The following is a 14,295-nucleotide window of genomic DNA, read 5'->3' as shown; positions in this document are numbered from 1 at the left end:
ATACATGATTCTTCCATGCCGTATGGCGAGCATTAAGATCACCTATTACTAATATTTTGTTACCCATCCTGAACAATTTTGCTAGATCCTCCATGGGGAACTTGTTAGCGGGAGTGTTATACACTGCAATAATTTTTATATTATTTAATAGTTCGATTCCGACGCATTCTATGGATACGGAACCATTGATTTCAAATGTGCGAAACGGAATGCTATTTTTTATTATTATTGCTACACCTCCGCCTTGTGTTGTTCTATCTTTCCTAATTATATTAAAATTTCTAATTTTTATTTTATGTTCTCCTGATAATTTGGTTTCATTTATCATCATAATGTCCACCTTTTGTTCTCTGATGAACGATCTAAGTTCACCAAGGTTTTGGCGTAGCCCATTAGCATTCCATGTCGCACATTTTACGGCGGACATTGGCTAAAATTTTTTGTGCAAAAGTTGTTGAAAACCATGAATTTCTCTAATTCGTTTTTGCATTTCATAAGGTCATGGTTTAGGTCTTTTACATATTTTAGCATTCTTTCTACATCTATTAATTTGTTTAATGTGTCAAACTCACTTACCAAATTGTTTATGTTAGTAGTAGTAGATATGGATGTTGTTTGTGTTGGTGCTTGGCTGTGTACATGAGCGTACACTTGGGTGGGTCTATCATTTTGAGTGAATGGGTTTCTCATTGCCCAGGGATTTGTTGGAGGTAGTGGTGCTGTCACGAATTTTTGTTGATTTCTTACAGGGACCGTGTTTGTTTTTCTTCTCCTTTCTATCTGCTCGATTTTGTTGATATAAATTCGGCATTCTGTAGAGTTTGCCGGGTGGTTATTTTCACAGTTTGCACATTTTAAAAGTTTTTTATTTTCTTCCGTGTTTTCTTTTATTGTACAGTCACGGCTCCAGTGAGGTCCTGCGCATTTTAGGCACTTTGGGTTCATTCTACAGTTCGTAGTGGCATGTGACCAGGCCTGACATCTGTGACACTGGATAATTAGTTTGGCGTTCCTGTGCCTTTCCCAGGTAATTTTTACGTTGTACACATATTTAACTTCTTGGGTTAGTTGTTTTAGGGACGTGCTTTGTCCGGTGATCACAAGATATAGAGAGCTGTAGGAGGATCTCATTGGATATACTTTAATAATGTTTGTTTTGAGGCATTTCTCTATGTCTTGCTTAATTTCCTCTTCGTCGATTCCTCTTGGTAGCCCGACCAATACGAAGGCGTGGTGTTTTTCTGTCCTTTCCGTGTATGTATGGAACTCCATGTTTTCGTTGTCTAGCATTTTGACGTAGTTTTTATATTCATTTGAGTCATGGATGAATAGATTCGTTTTTTTGAACGTGTATTTCACATGGAATCCCTTTTTCACATGTTCCTTTATTTGCTCCATGAACTCCTTATGGTTATTTGGAGTGCTGTGTATAACAATTGGAGGTGGTTTATTCTTACCTCCTTGTGTCCTTTCTGTGTTTTTGTCATTTTCATTAATTTCTTTTGGGTCTGTGTCTTCTTGTTCCACATCTTCCACTATTTGACCTTCTTCAGTGGTTAGGGGATTAAATCTGTTTTTTGTGGGCACTTGCACTTGCACTTCTGTTTGTTTTTTGAAAATGTTTTGTATATTGTTTTTGTTTTGGTTTTCCATTCTTGGAGGCACTGCACTTGTGTTCTCGCTATTTTCACTAACTATTTTTTCTATTTTGTTGGCTTCTTCTTCGGTGCTTTGTTGTATTCCGACGTCATCGGGTTGCACTTTTAAAACTTTGGTGATAGCAGGGGAGCGACTCGGTCGCCCCCTTTTTTTTGTTTGGCTACGCCCGTCACTTATTTTATAGTTTGTTTTTATACTTTTTTATATTTGATTTAACTTGTTCTGTAGGTGTGTGTATGAAATTGTTTTCGCTTTGAATGTAATTATACAATAATTTGCTTCAACAATTCACTGTACTGTACTGTATGAACGCTGTACAGATAATGGGGGACGAGAACCGGTGTTTTCAACGTGGTATGGCTGTTGCCAGTAATAAATGAAAATTTTTACAAATATATATTTTTCATAAATATCATTAATATTAAAGTATATTATTAAAATTTTCAATGAAGTAATCAATTTAAATATATACTTATTTATTATACCATATATTTTAAATAAAAATGCAACCGCACACAGTATTCTCAAGTGGCCACCCATCCGTGGTACTGACTGTGGCAAATGTTTCTTAACTATTATTTTATAAAATATTTATACAAAAAATAATTTACTCTTATCAAATATTAATTTGTGGCCTGTATTAAGGCCTATGTTATTTTCATTTTTTAGCAAAAATAATGAAATATTTCAATATATTATTAAAGTAACAGATCATTTCTTTTTTGGTGCTGCTTTTTTAATTTTTGTAGGAGATGATTTGGCAACAGAAGCTTTCTTAGCTTTTGGTGCTTTCGGTTTACGAGCAGGGCTACTTTTGGCAGCGGATTTTGTACTTTTTGCTGGTTTTGCTTTAACTGGTGCTTTTTTTGATGCCGCTGATGATTTTGCAGTAACTTTTTTAGCAGCAGTTGATGATGATGGAGTCGCTTTTTTTGCTTTAGGCTTTTTGGCTGCCAATGATGTAGTTGTGGCTTTCTTTTCTTTTGGTGTCCGTTTACTTTTAGCACTCTTTGCTGAACCTTTTGCTCCACTTTCTTTTTTGGATACTTTTGATTTAGCTGAAGAATTAGATGAAGCGGAAGCAGCCAATTTGAATGAACCAGATGCACCTTTACCTTTAGTTTGTACCAAGGCTCCCTCAGTTACAGCAGCTTTTAAATATTTTTTAATAAATGGTGAAATTTTATCAGAATCCACTTTATAATTTGCAGCTAAATATTTTTTAATTGCTTGTAATGATGAACCACCACGTTCTTTTAAATTTTTAATTGCGTTAACAACCATTTCTGATGTACGTGGATGTGTTGGTTTTGAATGTTGTTTTGTACGTTTAGCACCAGAAGCTGTTGCTTTTTTTGTTGGTGTTGTAGAAGCAGCAGTAACCGCAGTTGCTGCAACAGCTGTAGAATTTTCTTCGGCCATATTTTTTTACTTTATAAAAATAATGTATTTATTATAAATATTTAAATGATAAAATATAATAATTCTATCAAATAAAAAATAAAGGTTTTCAATTATATCATTATTCACAATAATATAAGTCCCTATGTAAGTCAAAGTACCATGTAGAAAACACATAAAAATTAAATAGTATTTCTAATTTACTGTCGTAGTAAACATGATTTATTTTTTCAATTTCTATAATATATAAAATAATAAATTATAAATTTAATAATAATATTTATTTTATAAATTAAAATATATTTAATTTTTTTATTAACAATTATTAATAAACATAGTTTAATATTAATTATTTCAATCATACAAAACAATAATATTTTTAAGGTAAACTTAAAAAGTATATATTTTTATTTTTTATTTAATATCGATTTATTATAAATTATTAGTATATAAATAATTAAAAAATTTAATATATAAATATATATATTATAGTATAAGATTTCATTTTTAGAAAAACTTTTTTTGTCAATAATGAAAACGTATTATTATGAAATGTGTTAATCGAACATTGACAAAATATATTTCATTAGAAAATACTTTTATTTATGCATTAATATCAATAATTAACTATTAAATTAATTTTTTCATAATTATATAAAGAAATTTTATACTGATATAAGTATTTATATATTATAATATTTATTTTAAATATAAAAAAATTTATGACAAAATATATTATTAGAGTATTTGTTGAGATTAATATAAGATTATTTTAAATAAGAATTAATTTATATAATTATTAAAATATTATTAATTTTATGTTATGTAATTTTAATAAAAATAAATAATAATAATAATAAATATACAAATTTTTTAACAATTTAAATTTTATATGATCTAAATAATTTTGTTAAGTACGATATGAGAAATCATTGTAAGCTTCGTTAAGAAACTTTGTAATATAAAATAATAATAATAATATTAAATATATAAATAAATAAAATAAATTTGATATATATTTTTAGTTCATTCTGTGTATAAATCAAAGGATACCGAATAATTGGTAACGGATGCGATATATTATAGTATCGAGTATTAAAACATCATATATAAATTTATCTTGTTATTCAAATTTTTTGTTACTTAACTTATGTATTTAGAAAATTTATAATATTATTTATATAATTGACATAAAATCTTATAAATTGAAATTTTATTAATATGTATCAAAAGAAGAGAGTAACGTATTGATATAATATCAAAGGATACTGATTATTTAAATAACGAATACGTCATATATTGTTTGTGTAACGAAGTTCACTTGGCCATCTAGTTTAAAATAACATTTTCAATAGAAAGTTTATATGCTTTTTTTTTTTTTTTTCTTTAATTATTAAAAAAATAAATTGAAATTTAATTCAATCAAATTTTATAATAATTTTAAAAAAATTTTTCCTTTTAAAAAATATTTTGTGATGTTGTGATAATATGTATTAATACAAGTGCATCCTGATACTTTTATCTCTAGTAAAGGTATGAGTATCATGAACAGTTTTGTTATCTAATGATATTATTTTGATAATATTTTGTGTATATTCTTATAATATTTTGTCTAAATATCATCATAATACAATATTATTTTGATAATATTTTATGAATATTCTTATAATATGTTACCTAAATGTCATCATAATATGATGAATTATTTCCATAATAACATATAAAAAAAGAAAAAAAAAAAAAGAATCATTAATTTATAATTATTTAAATTGATTCTTTAAAAAAATATTATAATATATTATTTATAAAAATAATTTTTACTCTTATTTTAAATAAATTTGTGGCCTTTTATTAAAAGGCCTATGATCGATGTATTATTATTATAAAAATTAATGCAATGTTTTTAATTTATGCTTTCTTTTCAGTTTTCTTTGGTAATAACACTGCTTGAATGTTTGGTAATACACCACCTTGAGCAATTGTTACACCAGATAATAATTTATTTAATTCTTCATCATTACGAATTGCCAATTGTAAATGACGTGGAATGATACGTGTTTTTTTGTTATCACGGGCAGCATTACCAGCTAACTCGAGAACTTCTGCAGCCAAATATTCCATAACAGCAGCCAAATATACTGGGGCACCAGCACCTACTCGTTCAGCATAATTTCCTTTTCGTAATAATCTGTGAATTCTTCCAACAGGAAATTGTAATCCTGCTCGGCTTGATCTTGACTTTGCCTTTCCCTTTACTTTACCACCTTTACCTCGTCCAGACATAGCGAATAAATTTATTTAATTAATATTTTTTTTTGTAAATATAATCACACAGATGTGTACGTTACGGGGATTGTAACATAAATGTTTAAAATGTTATTTGGGTATTTTAATTTATAATATTTATAAAATATAAAACTTTAAAAATAAACCAATCACCTTATAGTATTATTTTCAGCCAATCAGAGAGTAGTATTCATTTTTATTGTTATATCCATCTTCGCGTATATAATACGCTAGTTGTATACACGACACGCTCATACATATACTGACTGGTGTTCTGTAACTATCTGTGTATATTAATTGTTTGTAACAATGCCACCAAAAACAAGTGGAAAAGCAGCAAAAAAAGCTGGCAAAGCTCAAAAAAATATATCAAAGAGTGATAAGAAAAAGAAGAGGAAGCGCAAGGAATCATATGCAATTTACCTTTACAAAGTATTAAAACAAGTGCATCCTGATACTGGTATCTCTAGTAAAGCTATGAGTATCATGAACAGTTTTGTTAATGATATTTTTGAACGTATTGCTGCTGAAGCATCACGTTTAGCACATTATAATAAACGTTCAACAATCACAAGTCGGGAAATTCAAACCGCAGTTCGATTATTATTACCTGGTGAATTGGCAAAGCACGCTGTTAGTGAAGGTACTAAAGCTGTTACAAAATATACAAGTTCAAAATAAATAAATCGAAAATATTATTTAATTGATAACATAAAAATACATCAACATATAAAAACGGCTCTCTTTTTAAGAGAGCCATCAAATTTTTTAAATAAGAGTAAATTATTTTTATATATACAAAAAAATAAAATAAACAATTATTAATATCATATTTAATATAAAATTTTATATATTAATAGCTTGAATATATCTATTATTAGTATATCAATATTATTAATTTTAAATATAATAAAGGATATCGCGGAATATATATCGTAAATCAGTGTAATGCAAATGCATTACATTACCTTTATTATTTTCATTTTACATTTACTACTTGTTTATGTACGCTTATAATTATTAGAAAAATATTTTTAATAATTTTAAAAAATAAATGAAATAATAAAAATTTAATAATAAATTATTTATTGAAAGTATAAAAAATGGTATAGCAAAATCTTTATTTTCTTTGATTAAGGCGAAATGTTTTATTAGTTATAAATTCGATAATCTCCTATCGATACTTGTTACTCTTAACTTGTATATATAAAAAATATAATAGTATATTAATTTATAATAAAATTTTTTCAAAAATTCAATAAGTTATTGTAAAATAAAATAGATAATATACAAATTATAATTTATTATTGCAGATATATTACAATAAAAAAAAAAAAATAAATAAAAATATTTGGTAATGTATGTTATAAACAAAATAATTTGTTGTAAACAAATTATATAATATGTTATATTTATTAACAAATTTATTTACTCTTATATAAATAAAATTAGTGGCTTCCCAAAAAGGAAAGCCTGTTTAAATTTATCGGATGTATTAAATATTCTTTAATAAATTTACTAAATATTTTAAGTAAATTATTATATTTTCTTAACCTCCAAAACCATACAAAGTACGACCTTGTCGTTTTAATGCATATACAACATCCATAGCTGTAACTGTTTTACGTTTTGCGTGTTCAGTATATGTAACAGCATCCCGAATAACATTTTCAAGGAATACTTTAAGTACACCACGTGTTTCTTCATAAATTAAACCAGAGATACGTTTTACTCCACCTCGTCGTGCTAAACGACGAATTGCAGGTTTTGTAATACCTTGGATATTATCACGCAAAACTTTTCTATGACGTTTTGCACCCCCTTTTCCAAGACCCTTTCCACCTTTTCCTCTGCCAGTCATTTTAATAAAAAATTATTTACAATATTTTAACGAACGGATAACACGTGTGTTAACCTCACAAGTATTGTAATGTATGTGAGCGCCGGTACAATTGTGCCTTTTTATATAAAGCATTAAAGATTTTTTAAGCCACGCCTATACAATTTGATTAGTCCATACTCTGATAGCTATCCAATAGGATATGACAACAAAAATTTTGAAATTTCATATAAATATAAATACAACACATTTATTTCGCATTTAAACATTTGACTTTGTAGTATCAAATTGTCGAATATAATTTTAAAAATTGTGTGTTTTTTTGTAAAAACATTATTATTTGAAAATGGCTAGAACCAAGCAAACTGCACGTAAATCAACTGGTGGTAAAGCACCAAGAAAACAATTAGCAACGAAAGCTGCACGTAAAAGTGCACCAGCAACTGGTGGAGTAAAAAAACCACACAGATATCGTCCTGGTACAGTAGCTTTACGAGAAATTCGTCGTTATCAAAAAAGTACTGAATTGTTAATTCGTAAATTACCATTCCAACGTTTAGTACGTGAAATTGCACAAGATTTTAAAACCGATTTACGTTTCCAAAGTTCAGCTGTTATGGCATTACAAGAAGCTAGTGAAGCCTATTTAGTAGGTTTATTTGAAGATACCAATTTATGCGCAATTCATGCAAAGCGTGTTACAATTATGCCTAAGGATATACAATTGGCAAGACGTATTCGTGGAGAACGTGCATAAGCGTTTTAAATGACAATTTAAAAAAAAAAAAACAAATAAGAAATATTTTCGGTCCTATATATAGGACCAACATATATTATTAAATAAGAGTATATTATTTTTATTAAAAAATATATATATATATATATATAAATTATTGAAATAAAATTAAACATTATTAAAATTTTGTTATAATTATAAGCGATTGCTATTTCTAAAAATAAATAAATTTCATAAAATTTATATTATTTTATATTCATTTGAAATATTAAAAAAACTTCTCGCTTTAAAGTAACCATGATATGAGTTATAAATGCAATAAAATTTTATACAAAAAATAATATTTATTTGTTGACGAATAATATAAAAGGTTTACATTTCTAAATAACATATATTTATATATGGTGTGTAAAAAAAAAGAAAAGAAGAAAAATAATTTATATTTTTAATATAAAAAGGCAACCGCACACAGTGTTCCCAAGCGGTCACCCATCCAAGTACTGACTGTGCCCAATGTTGCTTAACTTCGGTGATCGGACGAGAACCAAACAGTTTATTAATCAACATTTAAAAATACAATACATTACATACATAACATATATTACAAAACTTTTATTTTCTATTATAGGTTATTAGCCTTAAAAGGCTTTCATCCTAACTTATGGACGAGAACCGGTGTTTTCAACGTGGTATGGCTGTTGCCAGTAATAAATGAAAATTTTTACAAATATATATTTTTCATAAATATCATTAATATTAAAGTATATTATTAAAATTTTCAATGAAGTAATCAATTTAAATATATACTTATTTATTATACCATATATTTTAAATAAAAATGCAACCGCACACAGTATTCTCAAGTGGCCACCCATCCGTGGTACTGACTGTGGCAAATGTTTCTTAACTATTATTTTATAAAATATTTATACAAAAAATAATTTACTCTTATCAAATATTAATTTGTGGCCTGTATTAAGGCCTATGTTATTTTCATTTTTTAGCAAAAATAATGAAATATTTCAATATATTATTAAAGTAACAGATCATTTCTTTTTTGGTGCTGCTTTTTTAATTTTTGTAGGAGATGATTTGGCAACAGAAGCTTTCTTAGCTTTTGGTGCTTTCGGTTTACGAGCAGGGCTACTTTTGGCAGCGGATTTTGTACTTTTTGCTGGTTTTGCTTTAACTGGTGCTTTTTTTGATGCCGCTGATGATTTTGCAGTAACTTTTTTAGCAGCAGTTGATGATGATGGAGTCGCTTTTTTTGCTTTAGGCTTTTTGGCTGCCAATGATGTAGTTGTGGCTTTCTTTTCTTTTGGTGCCCGTTTACTTTTAGCACTCTTTGCTGAACCTTTTGCTCCACTTTCTTTTTTGGATACTTTTGATTTAGCTGAAGAATTAGATGAAGCGGAAGCAGCCAATTTGAATGAACCAGATGCACCTTTACCTTTAGTTTGTACCAAGGCTCCCTCAGTTACAGCAGCTTTTAAATATTTTTTAATAAATGGTGAAATTTTATCAGAATCCACTTTATAATTTGCAGCTAAATATTTTTTAATTGCTTGTAATGATGAACCACCACGTTCTTTTAAATTTTTAATTGCGTTAACAACCATTTCTGATGTACGTGGATGTGTTGGTTTTGAATGTTGTTTTGTACGTTTAGCACCAGAAGCTGTTGCTTTTTTTGTTGGTGTTGTAGAAGCAGCAGTAACCGCAGTTGCTGCAACAGCTGTAGAATTTTCTTCGGCCATATTTTTTTACTTTATAAAAATAATGTATTTATTATAAATATTTAAATGATAAAATATAATAATTCTATCAAATAAAAAATAAAGGTTTTCAATTATATCATTATTCACAATAATATAAGTCCCTATGTAAGTCAAAGTACCATGTAGAAAACACATAAAAATTAAATAGTATTTCTAATTTACTGTCGTAGTAAACATGATTTATTTTTTCAATTTCTATAATATATAAAATAATAAATTATAAATTTAATAATAATATTTATTTTATAAATTAAAATATATTTAATTTTTTTATTAACAATTATTAATAAACATAGTTTAATATTAATTATTTCATTCATACAAAACAATAATATTTTTAAGGTAAACTTAAAAAGTATATATTTTTATTTTTTATTTAATATCGATTTATTATAAATTATTAGTATATAAATAATTAAAAAATTTAATATATAAATATATATATTATAGTATAAGATTTCATTTTTAGAAAAACTTTTTTTGTCAATAATGAAAACGTATTATTATGAAATGTGTTAATCGAACATTGACAAAATATATTTCATTAGAAAATACTTTTATTTATGCATTAATATCAATAATTAACTATTAAATTAATTTTTTCATAATTATATAAAGAAATTTTATACTGATATAAGTATTTATATATTATAATATTTATTTTAAATATAAAAAAATTTATGACAAAATATATTATTAGAGTATTTGTTGAGATTAATATAAGATTATTTTAAATAAGAATTAATTTATATAATTATTAAAATATTATTAATTTTATGTTATGTAATTTTAATAAAAATAAATAATAATAATAATAAATATACAAATTTTTTAACAATTTAAATTTTATATGATCTAAATAATTTTGTTAAGTACGATATGAGAAATCATTGTAAGCTTCGTTAAGAAACTTTGTAATATAAAATAATAATAATAATATTAAATATATAAATAAATAAAATAAATTTGATATATATTTTTAGTTCATTCTGTGTATAAATCAAAGGATACCGAATAATTGGTAACGGATGCGATATATTATAGTATCGAGTATTAAAACATAATATATAAATTTATCTTGTTATTCAAATTTTTTGTTACTTAACTTATGTATTTAGAAAATTTATAATATTATTTATATAATTGACATAAAATCTTATAAATTGAAATTTTATTAATATGTATCAAAAGAAGAGAGTAACGTATTGATATAATATCAAAGGATACTGATTATTTAAATAACGAATACGTCATATATTGTTTGTGTAACGAAGTTCACTTGGCCATCTAGTTTAAAATAACATTTTCAATAGAAAGTTTATATGCTTTTTTTTTTTTTTTTTTTTAATTATTAAAAAAATAAATTGAAATTTAATTCAATCAAATTTTATAATAATTTTAAAAAAATTTTTCCTTTTAAAAAATATTTTGTGATGTTGTGATAATATGTATTAATACAAGTGCATCCTGATACTTTTATCTCTAGTAAAGGTATGAGTATCATGAACAGTTTTGTTATCTAATGATATTATTTTGATAATATTTTGTGTATATTCTTATAATATTTTGTCTAAATATCATCATAATACAATATTATTTTGATAATATTTTATGAATATTCTTATAATATGTTACCTAAATGTCATCATAATATGATGAATTATTTCCATAATAACATATAAAAAAAGAAAAAAAAAAAAAGAATCATTAATTTATAATTATTTAAATTGATTCTTTAAAAAAATATTATAATATATTATTTATAAAAATAATTTTTACTCTTATTTTAAATAAATTTGTGGCCTTTTATTAAAAGGCCTATGATCGATGTATTATTATTATAAAAATTAATGCAATGTTTTTAATTTATGCTTTCTTTTCAGTTTTCTTTGGTAATAACACTGCTTGAATGTTTGGTAATACACCACCTTGAGCAATTGTTACACCAGATAATAATTTATTTAATTCTTCATCATTACGAATTGCCAATTGTAAATGACGTGGAATGATACGTGTTTTTTTGTTATCACGGGCAGCATTACCAGCTAACTCGAGAACTTCTGCAGCCAAATATTCCATAACAGCAGCCAAATATACTGGGGCACCAGCACCTACTCGTTCAGCATAATTTCCTTTTCGTAATAATCTGTGAATTCTTCCAACAGGAAATTGTAATCCTGCTCGGCTTGATCTTGACTTTGCCTTTCCCTTTACTTTACCACCTTTACCTCGTCCAGACATAGCGAATAAATTTATTTAATTAATATTTTTTTTTGTAAATATAATCACACAGATGTGTACGTTACGGGGATTGTAACATAAATGTTTAAAATGTTATTTGGGTATTTTAATTTATAATATTTATAAAATATAAAACTTTAAAAATAAACCAATCACCTTATAGTATTATTTTCAGCCAATCAGAGAGTAGTATTCATTTTTATTGTTATATCCATCTTCGCGTATATAATACGCTAGTTGTATACACGACACGCTCATACATATACTGACTGGTGTTCTGTAACTATCTGTGTATATTAATTGTTTGTAACAATGCCACCAAAAACAAGTGGAAAAGCAGCAAAAAAAGCTGGCAAAGCTCAAAAAAATATATCAAAGAGTGATAAGAAAAAGAAGAGGAAGCGCAAGGAATCATATGCAATTTACATTTACAAAGTATTAAAACAAGTGCATCCTGATACTGGTATCTCTAGTAAAGCTATGAGTATCATGAACAGTTTTGTTAATGATATTTTTGAACGTATTGCTGCTGAAGCATCACGTTTAGCACATTATAATAAACGTTCAACAATCACAAGTCGGGAAATTCAAACCGCAGTTCGATTATTATTACCTGGTGAATTGGCAAAGCACGCTGTTAGTGAAGGTACTAAAGCTGTTACAAAATATACAAGTTCAAAATAAATAAATCGAAAATATTATTTAATTGATAACATAAAAATACATCAACATATAAAAACGGCTCTCTTTTTAAGAGAGCCATCAAATTTTTTAAATAAGAGTAAATTATTTTTATATATACAAAAAAATAAAATAAACAATTATTAATATCATATTTAATATAAAATTTTATATATTAATAGCTTGAATATATCTATTATTAGTATATCAATATTATTAATTTTAAATATAATAAAGGATATCGCGGAATATATATCGTAAATCAGTGTAATGCAAATGCATTACATTACCTTTATTATTTTCATTTTACATTTACTACTTGTTTATGTACGCTTATAATTATTAGAAAAATATTTTTAATAATTTTAAAAAATAAATGAAATAATAAAAATTTAATAATAAATTATTTATTGAAAGTATAAAAATGGTATAGCAAAATCTTTATTTTCTTTGATTAAGGCGAAATGTTTTATTAGTTATAAATTCGATAATCTCCTATCGATACTTGTTACTCTTAACTTGTATATATAAAAAATATAATAGTATATTAATTTATAATAAAATTTTTTCAAAAATTCAATAAGTTATTGTAAAATAAAATAGATAATATACAAATTATAATTTATTATTGCAGATATATTACAATAAAAAAAAAAAAATAAATAAAAATATTTGGTAATGTATGTTATAAACAAAATAATTTGTTGTAAACAAATTATATAATATGTTATATTTATTAACAAATTTATTTACTCTTATATAAATAAAATTAGTGGCTTCCCAAAAAGGAAAGCCTGTTTAAATTTATCGGATGTATTAAATATTCTTTAATAAATTTACTAAATATTTTAAGTAAATTATTATATTTTCTTAACCTCCAAAACCATACAAAGTACGACCTTGTCGTTTTAATGCATATACAACATCCATAGCTGTAACTGTTTTACGTTTTGCGTGTTCAGTATATGTAACAGCATCCCGAATAACATTTTCAAGGAATACTTTAAGTACACCACGTGTTTCTTCATAAATTAAACCAGAGATACGTTTTACTCCACCTCGTCGTGCTAAACGACGAATTGCAGGTTTTGTAATACCTTGGATATTATCACGCAAAACTTTTCTATGACGTTTTGCACCCCCTTTTCCAAGACCCTTTCCACCTTTTCCTCTGCCAGTCATTTTAATAAAAAATTATTTACAATATTTTAACGAACGGATAACACGTGTGTTAACCTCACAAGTATTGTAATGTATGTGAGCGCCGGTACAATTGTGCCTTTTTATATAAAGCATTAAAGATTTTTTAAGCCACGCCTATACAATTTGATTAGTCCATACTCTGATAGCTATCCAATAGGATATGACAACAAAAATTTTGAAATTTCATATAAATATAAATACAACACATTTATTTCGCATTTAAACATTTGACTTTGTAGTATCAAATTGTCGAATATAATTTTTAAAATTGTGTGTTTTTTTGTAAAAACATTATTATTTGAAAATGGCTAGAACCAAGCAAACTGCACGTAAATCAACTGGTGGTAAAGCACCAAGAAAACAATTAGCAACGAAAGCTGCACGTAAAAGTGCACCAGCAACTGGTGGAGTAAAAAAACCACACAGATATCGTCCTGGTACAGTAGCTTTACGAGAAATTCGTCGTTATC

Source organism: Chrysoperla carnea, assembly GCF_905475395.1.
Source record: "Chrysoperla carnea chromosome X unlocalized genomic scaffold, inChrCarn1.1 SUPER_X_unloc_3, whole genome shotgun sequence".
NCBI classification, from domain to species: Eukaryota; Metazoa; Arthropoda; class Insecta; order Neuroptera; family Chrysopidae; genus Chrysoperla; species Chrysoperla carnea.
The sequence above is the reverse complement of the archived record's forward strand: the minus strand, read 5'-3'. Positions refer to the sequence as shown.